This window comes from Felis catus, chromosome D4 (assembly GCF_018350175.1).
Source record: "Felis catus isolate Fca126 chromosome D4, F.catus_Fca126_mat1.0, whole genome shotgun sequence".
Taxonomy (NCBI): domain Eukaryota; kingdom Metazoa; phylum Chordata; class Mammalia; order Carnivora; family Felidae; genus Felis; species Felis catus.
In genome coordinates, this window is record NC_058380.1 from 18,799,033 (window position 1) to 18,820,378 (window position 21,346).

General features: G+C 40.2%; 1 long non-coding RNA gene across 1 annotated transcript in view; it reads left to right on the plus strand.

Moving 5' to 3' along the window:
- The window catches only part of LOC109493609, a 53,703-nt gene extending 34,569 nt beyond the window's left edge, over window positions 1-19,134 (plus strand). The window contains exon 3 of the long non-coding RNA XR_002147885.3: window positions 18,771-19,134. This is a non-coding gene — a long non-coding RNA (uncharacterized LOC109493609). The remainder of the gene's footprint in view (window positions 1-18,770) is intronic.
- The last annotated feature ends 2,212 nt before the right edge of the window (window positions 19,135-21,346 follow it).

Below are 21,346 nucleotides of genomic sequence, written 5' to 3' on the forward strand. Positions count from 1 at the left end.
GTGTAAACTTTACTGGTGATTTCTAGTAAATAAGAAAGCCTTCCGTCTAGAATGCTTTCCTTTAGTCTAGGGAGCCATGCTGCATTTCTGGTTCTTTTCTCTTTCCACGATTAGTTAAATCTCAGTTTCTTCTTTCAGAGGGGAAGTTTGGGGTTTTTAAAACTTCACTATGTGACTTCAAGAAGCTGAAGTAGAAGTGTGGGTTTTCCTCTGGTTGAAGGGGGAGAACCTAGAGCTTATAAATGTCACAGGTATTTCCAATAAATTGGAGGTCACCAGGAAAGATGTTAGGATAATAAATCTAGCCTCTAAGTATACACTCCCTTTACCCAGCGGGGAGCCTCCTGGGATCATTTGTCTGCCGTTCATTATCTTGTCTGCATTATTCAACAGCTCTGTTCTTGCTCAATGGGCTTCGGAGAGCTTTTAACAGCTGCAGGAGCCTCCCATTTTTACTTAAGTTCTCTTTCTCTTTGTAATAGAAAAACAAAACAAAGCACCTCGAAGAATAGGAAAAGAAAGAAAACCTGTCTTTGATGCCCAGGATTTACCTACGTAATTGAACCCAGGTCACAACGGAGATTGCTTATTCATTTCACATTTAACTGTATCAATGTTGCAATGTAATATTTGGATGCTAAAAGAGAAGGCTTACATTTAAATACTAACAATAGGAGGGTTTAAAAAAAAATCCCAAGGCATCTAAATTGTATGACGAAATGACAAAAAAACCATTTAATTTCTCAGAGATGCTAAGGTTAGCTCTATTTTAAGAAAAACGCTCTTTTGTATTTGACACACCAAAAAAGTTGCGTTTTGTTTTGTTTTGTTTTTTATTATTACCAAAAAATCTACTACAGGATCAAAAGAGAGAATAAGCTTTGGAGGAAGGGAGGAGCCAGTTTATTAACTAGCCCAGATAAGAACCTCTGCATTTGAGTTGTTTCAATCAGGACATACTTAGCTACTCTTGGGTAAGCTGGTTCTCAGGAAGATTGACATTATTTATGATGATGATCTGATTTAACAGGACTTTCTTGAATCTAACCAACCTACAGCTGTTGTGCTAACATAAAGTATGATATTGTATTTATCAACCGGGTGATGGATAAAGTGAAACAGTTTTTTGCCATGACCAGAAGCAGGACACCGACTTGAAAATAAAAATTCCTGATGACAAGAACTGCTAAAAATGCTCAGAAGGAATGGGCAGAGCAAGGATTACACCTCCAAAGAAGTTAATGGGCCAGCTTCAGGGACTTCGCAAATGCTGACTATTTAACCGAAGTTTGGTGAGATTCAGAGGACTCATGAGTATTTTCTTTAAAAAAATTTTTTTTAATGTTTTATTTTATTTTTGAGAGAGAGTTGGGGGGGGGGGGTTGGAGAGAGCAGGGAGACACAGATCTTAAAGCAGGGTCCAAGCTCCGCGCTGTCAGCGCAGAGCCTGACTTGGGGCTCAAACCCACTAACTGCGAGATTGTGACCTGAGCTGAAGTCGGACGCTTAACCGATTGAGCCACCCAGGCGCCCCCTCGTGAGTATTTTCTGATCAAGACTATGAAGACCCACTATGATCAATGTGTACTGGTCCCAGTATCTAAAGTAAGGACTATAAAATGGCTAAGGTGAATGGAAAGATTTAAACAAAACAGCACTTAAAAATAAATCTAGTTCATGTCATTCATAAGGAATGATTTAGTTATCCAATAGTAATGTGATTTCCAACCAAAACTACATGATCTGTCTTTTTTCGAGAAAGGCTGTGCTTTGGACTAAAATGTGTTCAGGGTGGCAGTGGAAGGAAGGGATACTTGTAGACAAAATAAAGACATTTAAACTTGCTCCTGTGGCCCCGAGATTCTCTGATCTGCAGCAAGAGAATAAGGTCTGCAGAGGTGACAGTCCATGCCCAGAATGGAATGTCTTGATCTATGTATAATAACAAGGGACTGCAATTTCCTAGCATTAGATCACCATATTAAAAGCCAAGGGAGCTTTTCAGCACCACCATTTGATCAGATTAAGATCCTTAGTGTTGTACAAAACACAGCTCGTTAGCCACCCAAAGTCTGAAAGCATCTCTGAAGTGGCATAGAAATGCTAAGTAGTCTCAGACACCTGGACAATGCCCGACATCCCAGTAGAAACCAAGGACCTCCTCAATTACCAAGATATTTGTTACCGGGGAAAACCTAGATAATAAGCTGACTCTGTGATTGGGAAATATGTAAATAAATGCCTGAAACTTTTATGCAAACCCTTGGTGCGCTTTTAGCTGGGCCTCCCAAAGCACATTAATTACTATGAAAGCAAATATGACTTTTGTCATTTGCTCGATAAGCTGTAAGAATAGCAGCGAAACAAAACTGTAGCAGCGATCCACTGCCACTCAAAATTATTTTCTGAATTATTAAACGCCCCAAATCTTTAGCTGCTTTCGTAAACTATCAGAAATCAGGAAGTAAAAGTGACATTTGCTCCGGAATATCAGGTCCAATTTTGCATTCGCTGTATGTATGAATTCCTTTTCGTAGTCAACCTCGCGATTCAGGGAATGCTTCTCATCATTACCATCCTATGGTATGCAGTCAGTGCATAATGGAAGTTTTGTTGTGTTTTTTTTTTTAACGGGGCATCATTAAAGCTGCTCCAGCTTTACCAAGCGGGCACCCAGATTGACTTTGTGAAAACAACTCTAATGTTTTGTTTCGTTTTTAATTTCTCCACCGCTAGAGTGAAGTCTCAGGTTTCAACCGTCAGGAAAAAGATAAGTCATTCACCAGTAAGTGTTCCTGGCTAATTTCCATATTATTTGCCAACCACGACAATTTCGGTAACAATAAGGAAAAAACGGACTCTCCCCAATGTAGTGTTTATACCCTGAATCTCTTTCAAAAACCTTCCAACGTAAGTAGAGCTCGGATATAATTTGAGAGACAAGAAGGCAGTCGACTCACATAAAGTGACAGAAAATTCTAATCACTCGTTATCACAGTGTCCATGGCTGTTTTCGGAGTCAACGCCAGGATAGTGTAGTTGCTACAGACACCATCCGGCCTGCGAAGCCTAAAATATGAAATGACTGCAGTTCAGGTCATGATCTCGTAGTTCATGAGTTCAAGCCCCACATCAGGCTCCCTGCTGTCAGTATGTCAGCGTGGAGCCCACTTCCGATCCTCTGTCCCCCTCTCTCTGCCCCTCCGCCGCTTGTGCTCGCCCCCAAAATAAGTTTTTTTTTAAATACTTCAAAAAATAAAATATTTACTCTCTAGCTCTTTACAGAAAGAGGGGCTAGGCTCTATACTAAAGGTAATACGTATTTTATTCTATTTAAACAGCTATGGTTCCAAAACATTCTAGAACTTGAATTCGTTCCGCACCATTTTAATCATTTGTGTATTCGTTTCACTTAAAGGAGTTTCTTCCTCTCAAAGAAATAAATTGCCACCCTCAAAAGTTTCCGAAATTTGCGATAGCTAGAATAGTAGCACAAAGATTAGCACTTTTCTTTTCCCTATTTCTTGTCTTTGAAAAAATCCTCTCTTTCTATCTCTCTAAATGTTATACACGCGACCTCTATAATAGTCGGGAAATTCCACAGCCCTTAGAAATGAATAAAAAACACTAGCTTTTTCTCAGCCAGTGCCAAGAGTCCTACGATATATATACTTTCCCACACAGGGTTGACAAACTTGGCCGCTGAAGCAGCTGTAAAAATGGAAATGCAATCACAGAAGGAGTTATCAGCCTTATGAATTGAGGCGCCTTGACTCTACTTGACATTCATTCTCAATTACCAAGTTCAGGCTTCTTGCCTTCATTGAGCAGCACTACAGAGCACCTCACATAAATGAGTGGATTCTGGGCAGCCATGATGCTGTCAGTCGCGTGCTTCACTTCTTCAGAGGACTCGGGTCAGCCAACAAAGCTCTGAGCATTAAATTATTTCTGACAGCAGCCACGGGCTATTAGAATGTAACCCGCCTCTCTGTTTCAGATGTTTATCTTTGAAGAAACCACTCACATCTTTATTGCAATCGTAAAGTCTGTTGCAATGATAAAAAAAAAAAAAGACATTTAACCTGTTCCTACACTCTGGAGTAGAGCTCTGGATGTATTAATTGCCTTCTTTCACACTTTATCCACACCTAAGTTACAAGGTAAGAGTTGTAGAGAGTTCAAAAGGGAGGAGAGTTTTATGGAATCAACAGGACAGGAGGCTAGATGTGTCAGATAACTTGTCTCCCCAAGAATATGGATGGAGATGAGTAGGGAAAGTCATACTTTATCCAGACATGCATGTTTTTGCTGCAAAGTATTTACAGTAACCTCATGAATTAGAAGATAAAGAAATATCTATGGCTTCTCTAGACTTTGACATTTCATAAAACTGTAAAGTGTTAGAACCCAAAGGAATTTGTATGTTAGATATTTAACTTTTTCTTGAGTATCTAATATACACCAGACAATGCACTAAACAAATACATAGATAACTTCCTGTTGGGTTCAGTGCTATTAAGAAAGGAATATAGTAATTTGAGGTCTAGTGGAAGTGGTCTGCATCAGGTTAGGAGATCAGTAAATGTCAAGCAAGCTTTCTCTAAGGAAAGGGATTTTAAACTCAGATGTGAAAGAAAAGAGGATGTCAGGAAGGAAAAATGTTCCATGGCCAAATGGCCAATTCCCTTTGGGAAGGAATATAGTCCTTTCAGGTGAGGGAACAGGTCAATAAGGTTTAGAGATATAATCTGGAAATTTTGATTCCATCAACATGAATAATATTCCACTTCCCAGGAAGGCATACTGATTAAAATTGAGATTTTAATTTTTAAGAAGGAAGTGTGTTATGAGCTAAATTATTTAATTTGTAATTGTGCACTAGGTTCGCTAAATCATGTGGTTAGTAGAAAAAAATTAAAGTTCTGGAAAGTACACGACATGAAATCAACAAAATGTGTTCGTTATCTGAATTTTCTCAGCTTTTTGGTATTATCCTAGTCATAGCAGGAGATTATAAGGTATGGGGATAGAAATTCCTATCTGTGCCCACATCACCATGACTAAGATCCTTTCATGCTAGAAACCGTCTGCCTAGGAAGGTGCTCAAGAAGACCCACCAGTTCTAGGGCCATGTTGCAACCTCGTTTCCTATAAGACCATATATGACAAAACCTATTTCTTTCATTTATGTAGAGCTCTGATGAATAAATCACTAAGGAAAGGGCCAGAAACCCAATGAGAAAAAGTGAATAAAAGATTTAAACAGGCAGTTTACAAGAAATGCAAGTAGCCTTGAACATGAAAAGATGTTCCACCCCTGCTCTCAGTGAAAGAAAGTCAAATTAAATCATATGAAGATACCATTGTCAGTGGCTCAATTAGCAAAGGTGAACACACTTGATAATGTTTCATTATGGCAACATTAAAAGGGTTTGGGGGACTTTCACATTTACTGTCGATGAGAGTACAAACTGGTACTCTCTATTTGTGGGGAGATTTACAACATGGATCCAAATGAAAATTCACATCTCTTGACTGAGCGGTCTCCACTCTAAAAGTTTATCTTACAGCTATCGCTCCACTTATAAAAGAAAGAGTAATTTTGAAGATACGATGGTAGCCTTGTTTGTTAAAGAAATAAGAAGTGGAAGCAGCCAAATTGCTCATCAACTGGGTTCTGAATGAATAAAATACACCATCTGGGTGATGAAATACTATGCAGCCATTAAAAGAATAAGGTAGATGTAGCTCTATTTGTTGATATGAAAAGACAATCAGCATACGGTAAATGCAAAAGGCAAAGGACAATATGCATAGTAGAACTCATTATCATTTTCCTAAAGGTAACCAAATACGTGTGTGTGTGTGTGTGTGTGTGTGTGTGTGTGTTATGGCCTGAATTTTGTTCCCCCAAACTCATATATTGAAACCTTAACCTCTAATACCTCAGAATATGACTATATTTGGAGATAGGACCTTTAAAAGGGTAATTAAGTTAAAACGAGGCCGTTAGGGTGGGCCCTAGTCCAACCCTTCTGATGTCTTTATAAAAAGAGGAGATTAGGACACACAGAGAAACACGAGAGATGCACAGGCACAGAGGAAACAGTGTGAGGACACAGCGAGAGGCCATCTGTGAGCCAAGGAGAGAGGCCACAGGAGAAACCAAACCTGCTGATACCTTAATCTTGGACTTTTAGCCGTCAGAACTTTAACAAAAGAACTTCCTGTGGTTTAAGCCCCCCAGTCTGTGGTTCTTTGTTATGGCAGCCCTAGCAAACTAAGACAACAGGTACATGCATATATGCAAATGGCACGTTTCTGGATGTATGTCCGAGAAATATTGGTAATCTTTACCTTTGGAGAGGGTGACTAGAGATCTGAGATGGAAAAGAGACTAACTTTTGTACTGCTTTAACTTTTACCATGTATACTGACATGGTGGCTTTGAGAATTTCAGGGCTGATCAAGGAAAAGCCAGGACCACGAGACGGTATTACTACACATCATGCTTTATTGGGCAGCACTAAATGGGCTTGCATGAGAGAGGAAGTCTCTCGCAGAAGAGACCTTCCAGAAATGTAGGTCTACTAACCAAAAGGGAAACAGGGTTGGAGAATTCTCAGGGGACCAAGGAATTACAGAGGGGACTCACATGTCCAGGCAATGTTACCCATCAGCAAGGTAGGGAGCCTCTGGGTCAGAGAGCTCTGAAGGGTGGCAGCAGTCTGTGGTCTTTTATGGTTGTAGGGTTTGTCTTACGCTATTGCTAGCAGATTCTGGGTGTCGTTTTGTGGGGCATGCAAAGCAACTGGCTCTAAATGGCTAAACATTTGTTTATTTGGATTATACTTAAAGCAATTAGAGGTGTAAAAAACTGATCTTGGCATCAGCAGGCTTTGAGTTCAGTCCAAGACTATTGCAAAGAAGTAAACTTTATAGGGGTTAATATACAGGAGCCATCTTTAACCCATTTATACATCATCACCGCCATCATCATCATCATCATCATCATCATCATCAAATATTTAGTAGGAAAAACAAGATCTGTCCAGGTAGATGTTTCACCCTCTGAAGAATAAGATATCAGGCATTTTTCTCTCTACTGTCCTCCACTAGGAGACCTCACCCCAAAGATTTCCATGATCCATTCATTAAACAGCTACCTCCTCCCTTATTCTGATTCCTTCTATGCCATGTTTTTTGTTTGTTTGTTTGTTTGTTTGTTTGTTTGTTTTTTACCTAAAGCTGACAAGCTGGTATGTTCTGAATAGCAGGATTTTACCTCTCCTGGGAATTCTTTCGCATTTTCTTAAAGTGAATTGATACACAGTCATTGGTAATATTTCAGAGCCAATATGTCTAGAGAAGAAAATGCTATCTGAGATATTTAGGTTATTCCTACAAATAGAATGGCTGCCTTCCCAAGCAGCAGAATTACCCCCAACTAAGGCTTGGTGAGGAATATAGGACAGTGAAATCTTGCATGGTATAATTTGACCAAACATCCTCTAAGGTTAATTAAAAAAAAAATCATTCTATGATCTAGTGCAAGTGGGTATTGGAAAAGTCCAAAATGAGAAAGATCAATGAGAGCTGATACAGTAAAGAGAGGGAATTTTCATAGAACTGTCAGGACTTGAGCTAAGTCTTCAATGATGGACAGCCTTTGTATAAACAAGCAGACAAGTTTGTAGGCAAGAGAAATATAGGATCATAATGCCAAGTTCCCACTCCCAGCAGGGTGAACCTGGCAAGGGCATCCACCCCAAGAGCTTCTACCAAAGAGCAAGGTCCGAGACCAGCTAAGAGGTCAAGACAGAGTTCTTACTCATAGATAGGGGCCACGGCAAAAGAAGGGGGGGGGAGGGGGTGTGAGTGATCGCTTGGAGGGAAATCAGAGTTAGACCTAGAGAAGCAGATAAACTTTTCTGGTCTTGAGCAACGCTTATTAAAGTGCAAACAATCTTTGTGAAGACTTTGCCTGAGCTGCTGACCATTGACTTAAATAGCATAAATTCCTGGTGATTTTCAAGCCTATGCAAAGCTTAAAAGTAATATAAAACTTCTTTATCTGTATTCAAAACCCTAGAGAATCTATAGCTGACATGCCAACAAAATATCATAGATGAGGCCAAATGGCCTAGGAGACTAATTGAAACTCCATTGTGACACAGTGGAGCAGAGAGCATTGCAGAAAGAAAAGTGAAATAGAAATGGGGGCAAAATACCAAAACTCAATAGGATTAATAAAACATCACCACTATTTGTAAATGTTCAGTCAATTATAATCAGCCCTGGAATGTTTAACATAGGAAATGTATGCCTTTGCTCTGAGCCTTCTGACGATATATATGGTTCATACTTCTCACTTCACTGAACACAAATATGATTATTACAATGAAAAGAAGAGAATTTACTATACATTTGGCAGTTTCAAACATCATTTATAACTCACAGGGACAGATTATTGATTAAGTCAGTGTATATCATCTGAAATCTCCATCACTTAGAGTTCAGTTAGTGGACTTGTTAAGTGATATTAAATTAAGAAAAACAAAATTTCCAGTTGTGTCTATAACAAAGAAATAAAATACATTAAGATGTCATTAATGACTATTAAGATATCAAGGGTTCTCTTGTGCTATAAAATTTACTGTGTGTTTCCCAAATTATTATTTCATTGTTTGAATATTTTTATAGATATAGAAAATAAGACTCAGAGGGATTATTTGGCAAAGTTAGAACTGTAACCTATGCCTTCTTTTCTAAACCAAATGCGTTGTCCATCAAATTATGTTGATGTCCAAAAAAGCAGAGTTCCCTCCAGCGTGTTTCTAAAAGCATACTTTCACTTATATCCAGCATGGGTGTTCAAGCCCTGATACTCAAGTGTGACAGGGTCTGTTCTGCTTTTTGATGATTTTTAAAATATTTTAAATATTACCCTTCTTCTATCCAAACCTATTCAGGACCAAGCTTCCAAGATTATCAAGAATACAGAGAATAAATACATTCTGAAGATTAATTACATAATGTAAACATTAGTCAAGTGACTGTTACTGATTTTTTTGTTTAATGAATGTTAGACATAACTGCTGAATTACTGAATAAGCATTGGACTTTAGCCACTGTTTAGCTTTATTACACAAGAATTTTTCATTGAGACAGCAATAAAATAGCAGGATGAACAAAATATAATCCCCAAAATAAAGAGTAGCTATTTTCATTGGATTCTATATGTAAGCCTGCAACCATTTTTTAGGTTGTGCTTTATTCACTTTACATGGTTATGAATATATCCTTGTCTCTACATAGTTTTTCTTTCTTTTTTTTTAATTTTATTTATTTTTTTTAACATTTGTTCATTTTTTGGGGCGCCTGGGTGGCGCAGTTGGTTAAGCGTCCGACTTCAGCCAGGTCACGATCTCGCAGTCCGTGAGTTCGAGCCCCGCGTCGGGCTCTGGGCTGATGGCTCAGAGCCTGGAGCCTGTTTCCAATTCTGTGTCTCCCTCTCTCTCTGCCCCTCCCCCGTTCATGCTCTGTCTCTCTCTGTCCCAAAAATAAATAAACGTTGAAAAAAAAAACCAAAAAAAACATTTGTTCATTTTTTGAGAGACAGAGCAAGAGTGGGGGAGGGGCAGAGAAAGAGGGAGACACAGAATCCCAGGCAAGCTGCAGGCTCTGAAATGACAGCACAGAGCCCGATGCGGGGCTCAAACTCACAAACCGTGAGATCATGACCTGAGCTGAAGCCGGATGCTTAACCCACTGAGCCACCCAGGCACCCCCTCTACATAGTTTTTCTAATCATATTTCAATGGCTGTATACTATGTTCATGGATATAGTTTTGACCTTAACTATGGCATTACCACTTTAAGGTTAAAAGTAATGGGGGCGTCTGGGTAGCACACTTGGTTAAGCGTCCAATCTTGATCTCAGCTCAAGTCATGGCCTCACAGTTCATCAATTTGAGCCCCTCATCAGGCTCTGCACTGATGGTGTGGAGTCTACTTGGGATTCTGTCTCTCCTCTCTGCCCCTCCCCCACTTGTGTGTGAGCCCTCTCTCTCTCTCTCAAAACAAATAAATAAACTTAAAAAAAATTTTTTTTAAGTTAAATGTAGGGGTGCCTGGGTGGCGCAGTCGGTTAAGCGTCCGACTTCAGCCAGGTCACGATCTCGCAGTCCGTGAGTTCGAGCCCCGCGTCAGGCTCTGGGCTGATGGCTCAGAGCCTGGAGCCTGTTTCTGATTCTGTGTCTCCCTCTCTCTCTGCCCCTCCCCCGTTTATGCTCTGTCTCTCTCTCTCTCTGTCCCAAAAGTAAATAAACGTTGAAAAAAAAAATTAAAAAAAAAAAAGTTAAATGTAATGGTAATAATTTCTTTGGTAAGCTTTAGGTATTTGAACTTAAATGATACAAGCCACTAATTTTTTTTTCAGTCAGTTATTATTGTAATGATTTAGGCTCTTGAAGTCATTGTAATCCTAAGATATGAACTAACTTAATTCAACTTGGAAAATGTGAAAATGTACCTTAAAGGTACAAATTAATTTCAGAATAAATACCAGATGATTTTGATTTGTTTAACATAAAATTTATATCAATATGTTTTGTGCTTCTTTGGGGATATTTCCTCATTATTTTTGTGAGAAATAAAGGGAAAAAAACAACTTTGGTAAATTAGAATGTAACGAGTTTGGAATAAAAAGAATGGAATCCTGTTTATGATCATTATGTTGTTAGGATGTGCGATAATTGTAACATATCTGAAAGCACCATTTGGATATTTATGCTATCCTGGTTGTTGTGTTTCTTTTTTTTTTTTTTTTTTTGATAAAATTTTTAAATTTTTCTTTAATCTTTGTTTATTTTTGAGAGAGAGAGAGAGCTGGGGAGGACAGAGAGAGAGAGAAACACAGAATCCAAAGAAGGCTTCAGGTTCTGGGCTGTCAGCGCAGAGCCCGAAGCGGGGCTCGAACTCACGAACCACGAGATCATGACCTGAGCTGAAGTCAGACACTTAACTGACTGAACCACTCAGATGCCCCTATCCTGGTTGTTTAATATTTGATTGCCACCCCTGCTTCAGACCATACAACAGCGTGATTTCATTTGAGGTCAAATCCCATGTGAGCACAGTTGACTGAAGCAAATTTTCATCTCACCAAAACATAACACATTTGCCAGCCTGTGCATGCCAACACAGATGATTTAGGGTATAACTGACTGCGACTGGCACTTACTCAAGCTGTGACATTTTCTGTCAGCAATTGGGTAGTATATGGAAAGCCAATGGAACAATTACATGTTACGGAAGAGAACTGGATTTTGGAAAAGAAGGAAATAGAAAACAAGCCAGGTCTTCCACTTCAAACAGGTAGTGAGGAAGCTACAACACTGGCCATCTTCCCCTCTTCCAACACTCTTCCTGTGACTGTCAGGGAAAGAGAGAACACTGACTTGACTAATACAGGATGAAAGCGTTTGGAGTCTTCTGTTTAGAGAATGCAAATGAAACAAAAAGAATGCTAATTAAAAGGACCTAGAAACCACCGAAAATTAAAGGAAGATGGAAAATGATATTGACAAAATATCATTCAATTGGCAAATCGAGGAGAGAGAGAAAAATCAGAAGGTGAGTGGAAGAAAAAGGAATGAAAGGAGTAAGGTAGGAGAGGGGGAAACAATTCTTAAAAAATTGACCAGGGGCATGTGGGAAAATACTAAGCAAAATAAAAAACCTGCAGCATGAATACATTATTTTATGTGCTTCCTGTCTCTAATAATTAAATAAATGCAAAATAATGTAACAATGATGCATCATTTTGCCTAGCCCATTAGCAAAAATTTAAAAGAATATTATTATCTAGTTTGGGCAAGGAGATGGGAAAACATTCTCCTACACTAGTGATTTATTGTTTTATTTATTTATAAATAAATAAACTGTATGAAGCTAATGGAGAAAACCTTATTAACATATTCATACTCACTGAGTCAACAATTCCCTTTACTGGGGAGACACTTATACAGGTGTGAAAAGATATATGCATACCGATATCCCCCGCAGAATTGTTTATGAATATGAAAAGTTGGGTGGGAAAATCTGTGTATGAGTAGGGCATTAGTTAAATAAATTATTGTATATCCCTATAGTAAAATGCTATATATGAATCTCAAAGCATTAAGAAAACCTTATAAGGGGGGCGCCTGGGTGGCGCAGTCGGTTAAGCGTCCGACTTCAGCCAGGTCACGATCTCGCGGTCCGGGAGTTCGAGCCCCGCGTCAGGCTCTGGGCTGATGGCTCAGAGCCTGGAGCCTGTTTCCGATTCTGTGTCTCCCTCTCTCTCTGCCCCTCCCCGGTTCATGCTCTGTCTCTCTCTGTCCCAAAAATAAATAAACGTTGAAAAAAAAATTAAAAAAAAAAAAAGAAAAAAAAGAAAACCTTATAAGGGTGCCTGGATGGCTCAATCAGTTGAGGTTCAGACTCTGATTTTGGCTCAAGTCATGATCCCAGGGATGTGGAATCGAGCCCCGCATCAGGCTCTGTGCTGTCAGCACAAGAGAGGGAGCTCTCTGTCCCTCTCTCTCTCTGCCCCTCCCCCCTCTCAAAATAAATACATGAACTTAAAAAAAGAGAAAATCTTATATTAATGTATTAGATTAATGTATTAGATGAAGATGCCTGTAGTATTAGCAGCTTTAGGGTAGCAGTTGTTACTCATAACAACCATAATAAACAGTTAATATTTACTCTTTTGCAGGTTGTACTAAGCCTTTTTATAAGCATTATCCAATAATTTTCACAAGAACTTTATGATGTGAGGTAGTATTTTTACCTGCATTTGACAGGCAAGAAGACTTGAGACTCAGAGAAATTAAATAATTGGCCCAAGGAGGCTGGAAAGGGCCAATTCTAGGTCCTGAACCCAGATAAACGTGGCTCCCAAGAATGGACTCTTACTCTAGATTCCCAAAGCATAGTTTGATAGTCATTTTTTAAAGAAAAAAGTAATCTAGTAAATACAGACAGAAAAAAAAAAAATGAGAGTATTCACTAGACTGTTGGTATTCTTTATCTGCTGTGGAGGAAATTATGGAATTAGGTTACATTTCTTTTTATTTCTGCAATGTTAATACCTTTATAATGACATATATTGTTTTATACCAAGAAGAAAATTAAAGATTAATAAATTGCTCGCTTTCTGAAAGTTAATTGCAAAGCAGTACTCTAAAATTATTGAAGATGTCTTTCATCAATGTTCTCAGAACTTCCTAATCAAGGATTCCCAAATCCCAGTCCATGAACTGAACGCATCACAATCACCTTAGGAGTATTTTATTGCATATACCAATTTCTTGGCCCCAAATGCCTCATCCTATCCAGTTCAGTACATCTGGGATGGGACTCTGGAATTTACATTTTTTAAAGGCTCCCCAGGTGATTCTGATACCCAGCCAGGTTTGGGAATCACTGTCTAAGAGAATGTGATTTATGTAGATCAAAAGAGAAAAGAGAGAAAGTGGACCATATGGTATGTTAACTCTTTCTTTAATTTCATTTTAGAGGTGACTTCACAGAGAAAGTATTTCTAAATCATTGGTACACATAATTCAGAAGATACCTATTCCCAAAAATGTGGCAACAGCTTTGGCCATCTGAAATATGACAATAATTCAAATTTATCATGGAATAGAGGAAGGGAAGATGTTTGGAATGTTCTGTAACTGAGTAATTAATCAGTGTGGCATTAGAGCACAGATAGGCATCTAGACCCACAGAGCATAGCATAGAGCACAGAAACACATCCAAGTGTATAGGATGCACGGGCAGTGAGCTATTTCTATGGGGGAAAATTAGTATTAACAATAAACAGAATGCTTGAGGCTTGTGGGGTATGCAGATTTCTTTTTAAAGAGGGATAGCTTTTTTACAGCCCCCCCCCCCAAATTCTTCTACTTCTCCAACTGCTTACAGTCAATTGACTTCAGCTTCTCTCAAAGTTTATGCATTTCGGTTTGAGAGACATAGAGATTGTGAAAGCAGGGGAGGGGCAGAGAGAGAGGAGGACAGAGGATCTATAGAGGGCTCTGTACTAGCAGCAGACTGCCCAATAGAAGGCTCAATCTCAGGAACCGTGAGACCACGACCTGAGCTGAAGTCCGACAATTAACCAACAAGCCACCCAAATGTACCACCCCCCATCAGCTCCCTTTAAACACTAGTGTTTCCTGGAGTTCTTTCCTTGGTTGCCTGCCATTTTCTTCACTCTGTGAGCCCTCTTGGGCCAGCTGCTCATCCATTCTCATGACTTTGACTACCAAGGACAAAAGGATATTCCAAATCTATTCTATTCTTTCCGGTGGAAGCTTCCGTTTTAAATGCCAGAGCCATATTTCTAATATTTAACGGATCTGCAAGGCACCTTCCACTTAACACATCCACTCATTATCATCTGTCACTGTGTCTTCTACTATAATCACAATCTCGGTTTATAAAATTACCACCCAACCAGTCTTCCAAGGTAGAAATTTGTGAGTCTTACTTCACTCTGCCTTCTTCCTATCAAGTGACCACAAAGTCCTGTAATTTATCCCTCAAAATTATCTTTTGACATCTCTCCATCCTATGACCCCCGCCTTAGTCCCAGTCCGCAGCATGCTTGCCTCTAGACTGCAAGTCTCCTGTCTAGTGTCCCTTCCTTCCCTCTCTCCAGTGTTTTCACCATATTCCCATGGAGAGTAGTTTGCCTTAAAATAAAAGTGGGGGGAAAAACCCATGCCTGCTACTCCCCTTCTAAAAGGACTGGTAGTTGCAGAAGTCTACATAATGAAGTTCAGATTCCTTGCTTGGCAAATGACAATAATAAGGGCAATATCGTATATTGAATCCCTAGTTTACATATGAACCAAATGAGGCCCCAAGAGGTTAAGTATTTTCCCCAAGGTGACAGAACTCCTTACGTGGCAGAGCTGGGATTTCCTTCTAGGCTGGCTCCAGCTCTGCGGCCCATGCTTGATTCCAGTCTCTTTCTTGACCTAATCCCTATGTGTACGCATCTGTCCCCTCAAATAAGCCGTGAAATCCCCAGGACAGGAAAGATGTCTTCTTCATTTCTGATCCCCAGTGTCTAACACTGTGGCACAGGATAGGTGCTTAACATATGCTTGTTAAAAAAAAAAAATGGATCAAGGGACAGAGAAAGAAAGGAAGGAACTGAAGGAACTAGTGAAGATGTTTTAAGAAGAACATGATGCCGGGGCACCTGGGTGGCTCAGTCGGTTAAGCGTCTGACTTCAGTTCAGGTCATGACCTCGTGGTTTGTGAGTTTGAGCCCTGCCTTGTGCTGTGTGCTGACAGCTCAGAGCCTAGAACCTGCTTTGGATTCTGTGTCTCCCCCTTCTCTCTTTGTCCCTTGCCCACTCACACACTCTCTCTCTCTCAAAAAGAAATAAACATTGGGGCGCCTGGGTGGCTCAGTCAGTTAAGTGTCTGCTTCTAGCTCAGGTCATGGTCTCATGGTTCGTGGGTTTGAGCCCCACATCGGGCTCTGTGCTGACAGCTCAGAGCCTGGAGCCTGCTTGGGATTCTGTGTCTCCCTCTGTCTCTGCCCGTCCCCCACTCATGCTGTCTCTCTCTCTCTCTCTCTCTCTCTCTCTCTGTCTCTCTCTTTCTCTCAAAAATGAATAAACATTAAAAAAAGAACATGATGCTGTTTTATTTTTTTACTTTAGTTTTATTATTTTTTAATATGAACTTTATTGTCAAATTAGTTTCCATACAACGCCCCGTGCTCATCCCAACAGGTGCCCTCCTCAGTGCCCACCACCCACTTTCCCCTCCCTCCCACCCCCCATCAACCCTCAGTTTATTCTCAGTTGTTAAGAGTCTCTTATGGTTTGGCTCCCTCCCTCTCTAACCTTTTTTTATCCCCTTTGCCTCCCCATGGTCTTCTGTTAAGTTTCTCAGGATCCACCTAAGAGTGAAAACTTAGGGTATCTGTCTGTCCCTGTATGACTTATTTCACTTAGCATAACACTCTCCAGTCCCGTCCACTTGCTACAAAAGGCCAGATTTCCTTCTTTCTCATTGCCATGTAGTACTCCATTGTGTATATAAACCACAATTTCTTTATCCATTCATTCATTGATGGACATTTAGGCTCTTTCCATAGTTTGGCTATGGTTGAAAGTGCTGCTATCAACATTGGGGTCCAAGTGCCCCTATGCGTCAGCACTCCTGCATCCCTTGGTAAATTCCTAGCGGTGCTATCGCTGGGTCAGAGGGTGGATCTATTTTCAATTTTCTGAGGCACCTCCACACTGTTTTCCAGAGCGGCTGCACCAGTTTGCATCCCCAGCAGCAGTGCAAGAGGGTTCCCGTTTCTCCACATCCTCGCCAGCACATGATGCTGCTTTAAATATCTGAAGAAGTGATGTGTAGAAATGGCTTTATCCTTCCTGTAGAATAATGGATGCTCTAACCTGAACTCCATGAATGAGTTCAGGGAAGCATGTTTCTATGATAACAGTCCATACCATTAATAAATCTCACAAAGCCTTCGGTGACCCCAAATAAAAATGTTTAGAACTATTTCTCCAGAGGAGAACCAGTGAGCAGATGTTACTGGGAAGCCAGTTTCAGATCTCTGCAAAAAAGGAAATTTACAACAAGGAGAGCTGTTTGAAAATAAAATCTTTACAGCAAAATGTCAAAAGCTCTGGATCAGTGGAAACCATCAAGCAAAGGCCAGATAAACATGTCCAAAGATACAGAGAAAGGAATCCATAGAATTCTGGGAGGGCTGAAAGGTACTCTAGGAAAATTTCCACACTCGACCTCTGCGATTCTGTAATTCTAAGGTGCAACCCATAACACGTTGATCAGTTCTTTTTTAACTTTGCAAAGATTTTGATTATTTTTAGAGGCATCTCTCAGTCTGTTACCTTCCTAGGTACTCCCCTTTAAGGATCATCTTCGGGTTTCTTTGCATTTCTTAATAAGCGTAAAAACTCACGTGTAAATCCTGTTGACATCTGCAGGCACTGGTAATTCCTATTTTTCAAGTCAGATAGCCTCCTTAGTCCATTATGCTCATTAGTGAATTTTCCTTATTTTAAACTCAGTCCGGATTGCTCATTTGCCATGTAGGTCCATAGGTTATTGAGATGTTAGTTTACATTATATCAAACTTTGAAGCATTAACTGCAAAAATAATTGTTCCGCCGGCCAAATCCCCTTGAATGCCTGAATTACTTTATTGAGTGTGGTTTTCCTTTCTCCTCAAAGACATTCTTTATTCCATCCTCACTGTTGACATAACAAAAATGGAAAAATGTTTACCTTGCTCCTCTTCAACAGATGACATCACAAAAAAGTCAATTTAATGACACGTAGGAGATTTTCTCAGTAACTTTTCCTACGTCTTTCTCATTACTTGCAAGTCCAGGTGATTGAAAGGATGCAGTGAATTTAAAAGAAGATAGATTTGGCCAAAGGTGGGAGTTATTCATAAAATAATAACAGTAAATATTTACCATTTTGTTTATGCCCTGAAGTCATTGTATTCTACTTAGCAACATTAATATATATTCTTTTATGAAAAGTATCCCTCAGAGTCAGGATTGAATAAGTAATCCTTTTTAGTGGTATGTATTAAAGTTTATATCCCTGTGTTATCAAGGAATAAATTAAGACCTTTGCTCCACTATTTCAAACAGTTGGACTTTTGTGATGACCCTTTCAAAAGGATACATGAGGTATGAAATGGACTGCCTTCTTGCTCTTCAGTGTGAGGAGTCACAGTTGAGGCAAATGTAAATGACTTTCATTGTTTTCGACGACACAAGTCAAAGAAAACGCATGGAAAAAAACCCATTTATTCTGAAGGTTAACTAGTGCCCAAATCTGGTCAATATTTGCTGCCATCTGCTGGTCAAAAGAGAAAGTTGCAAGGAATGGAGAAACGCGTAGAGGGAATTTGATCTGTTATTGAGATGCATTTCTATAGGGTAGGAAGGGATTAATTATCCAGAATTATGCTTGTAAAAATATACTGTACACCCCAGCTTCAGAGCCAGTCCCTTCTCAGTGGCAGAGGGGAGATAACGGCCAGGTGGCTCATGGGCTGCCTGCCCACAGGGTATAAGCATTTGCTCTGGTCCACGAATCTGGTCGCCGGCACCGTCCTTTCAAGCTCCTCCTGCCTCACCTTCAGGCAAAGCAATAAAGGCCGTTTCCCACTTGCGCGGCACGACATTTCCTAAAACGTTGCCGCAAGGAAAACTGGTTTTTCTTGATCAGAGATTGCAAACGAGGTTAGATACATATTTATGTGGGTGTTGATTTTAAAATAAGGAAAATTCACATAAAAGTCTGGATTGCCAGCTCCTTCTGGAAAATTCTACCCTGTTCCCCTATGGCTGGGGCATACTAGATGAGGGGCCTGCTCATCACAGGGACACTACTTCCTGTTATCTCCCCGCGCAGGAAGCTGAAGGTCAGAGGTCACTTATTATTCTCGCTATGTACATCCTCTCTCTCTCTCTCTCTCTCTCTCTCTCTCTCTCTGTATACATACACACACACACACACACACACACACACACACACACGATCACATATGTGGTTAAAAGTGGATACTTTTAACCTATAGGATATTTTAACCTACTGGTTGCCCTCTCTTGCATCAGTTAGTAACAGATACCTATATTATCAGGGATGTCATGGACTTGACTCAAACTTATGCTTCCCCTTTCCTCTTGCAGATAGTTATCACCGTTGAGATGTGTATCAAAGCTTATGGGCCAGTCTTCCGGGAACTTTTTTTCAAGATGGCCGACGGCACTACAAGGAAATCACTTTTTTTGCCTTTCCACCTTCCTTTTTTTTCTACAGCAGACAAGTTGGCAGGATCTTCAGCAGCTAGCTTGGATCCTGAGTAAACACGAGGCTGGAGGTCAGGGGCTCCACATAATGACGAAAAAAGATGGCACAAACTTAAATCTCTGATAACCACAGAGCTACCTACCATCCCAGCTCTGGACTGTCCCCAGTAGGCTTCTTTTACTGGAGAGAAAAATCAAACTTGATCTTGTTTAAGCCACTTATTTGAGTTTTCTATCAAAAGCAGCTAAACCTGATATGTCGTATCTTTGACAAAACTGGGCCAATGAGAGAGAGACTGAGAAGGCTGTGTGTTTCAAGCAATATAGGAGATTCTAATACTTGGTATCTGAGTGTTCTAATCAGCTGGGTTTACTGGGTAAAAGGAACAGAAAGGGTATGGATATCAGTTCAATAAAGTCCTCCTGGGTGAATGCCATTGGCTTCCTTGGGGCAGGTGCTGTCTTAGGTCCGTTTGCTGGAAAACAGTTTGAGGTGGAGATTTGCATGCAGGAGGGAAGGAAACAGGATTAGGCAGAGGAGCTGAGCTGCAGAGCAGTCCCAACAGAGTGCTCAGGATCTGTTGAAAAGTTCTGGAGCTGAGGCAGCCTTACATGTGTTATGCTGTGTTATGACAAGGGAGCTGAGTCTTTTTATCCCCGCATTAGCCAGTCACTGGATGTGAGCTGCCCCTGGAGGGGAGGCCTGAACTTGCAGGCGGAAACACCGTCCTGCCAAGGGCAGTGCTCAGAGTGGGGCTCAGTTGTGAACCATCCGAAACTATCAGAAGTTGAGGCAATGAATGAATCTTGGTCCTGAGAGGAAGCAGATAGGTACCTTACAGCATCCTCCTGGCTATTTACATATTAGGGTGTAATTCATGTATTCTAAATTTTGCATAGTATTCTTACGATTATTTCATTTCTTAATAAGTTGAGACTAACAACACTTCTGACCCTTCACTGTGTGCTCTTGGATCAAAGATAGGGCAGGTTTCCACCATGACTAGGATTAGTGGCTGTGAACAGCCAGGCTGAGTAATAATTCGTTGTATTCACCCTGTTAGGGGAAGAGAGTATTGCCTGTAAGAGTGGATAAACAAAACTTATTGTAAGTGCTGTGTTTGGAGGGGCAGGTGTTCAGGCAGATAGATACCAGTAATGTAAAGCAACCAGGGACAACGGAGCAGATCTTTTCTCATGGCAGGTGCCTCCCTGTTGCCTCCTTGAAGTTTCCGGAAGACCTTCCTAATCCTTGACAGGTCCCTTACCTCCCATCAGTGGTGGCTGGCATGGCACCCCTCTGGCTGTCTTTGCAAAGCTCTCAGCTGCTCTGCCGACCTGCTGCCCTAATGATTCTGGTATCAAGATAAAAATCACTATTGACTTTCATTAGTTTTGAGATCAGAGCGAACAGAAGTAGCTTGTCTTTAAAGCAAGGTGAGCTCGCCCACCATATGGGTGTTAATTACAGATCCATGTGAGTGCATTGACTTAACAGGGGGGCAACTGAACATATCTGTGGTTTCCACTGATCCCACAGCAACGCTCTTTAATTGCTTGCATAGACTGATGGCTTCTGTAATGCTGAAAGTAAACCTTTAAAGTAGGTCATTGGGGAAAATAGAAATTTCAAGATTGAAGAGGAAATTATGATCGAATTCACCGTGATTAAGTAGCCAGTTTCTTACACAGTATTGAAAAGGGAAATTTCAAAATTATTCATTTATTAAAATATGTAAATACACACAGCATACATATAATTCAATCCTTTACAGTGATTGGGTTCTAGTAAGACTGAAAAATAAACGCAGTTAAATAGAGTTCCTTTTTACAAACTGGGTGCAAACACTTTCTCAAATTTACATGATTTTGAATGAAATTCTTGAGAAAGGAATATCCAGATTGGTTAAGATATATGTAAATCATCATAACTCTGACAGCATGTTTTATCTTTATTGGTTCTTTTTAGTACACATATAGCAATGTATAAAAGTTAAATGTGTGGGGCGCCTGGGTGGCTCAGTCAGTTACGTGTCCAACTGTTGATTTTGGCTCAGGTCAGGATCTCACAGTGCATGGGACCGAGCCCCAAATGGGCTCTGTGCTCACAGCGCAAAGCCTGCTTGAGATTCTCTCTCTCCCTCTCTCTCTGCCCTCATGCTCTCTCTCTCAAAATAGATAGATAAACTTAAAAAAAAAAGTTAAATGTACAAGGATTCCTAATTTTATAATACATCAATTGCATGTCTCTTCTGCCTAAGTGTAGTCAAGATAATATACTTCATACTGGAAACCAGTATGGAGGTTCCTCAAAAAATTAAAAACAGAACTACCCTGACCCAGCAATTGCACTACTAGGTATTTATCCAAAGGATACAAAAATGCTTATTCAGGGGCGCCTGGGTGGCGCTGTCAGTTAAGCGTCCGACTTCAGCCAGGTCACGATCTCACGGTCC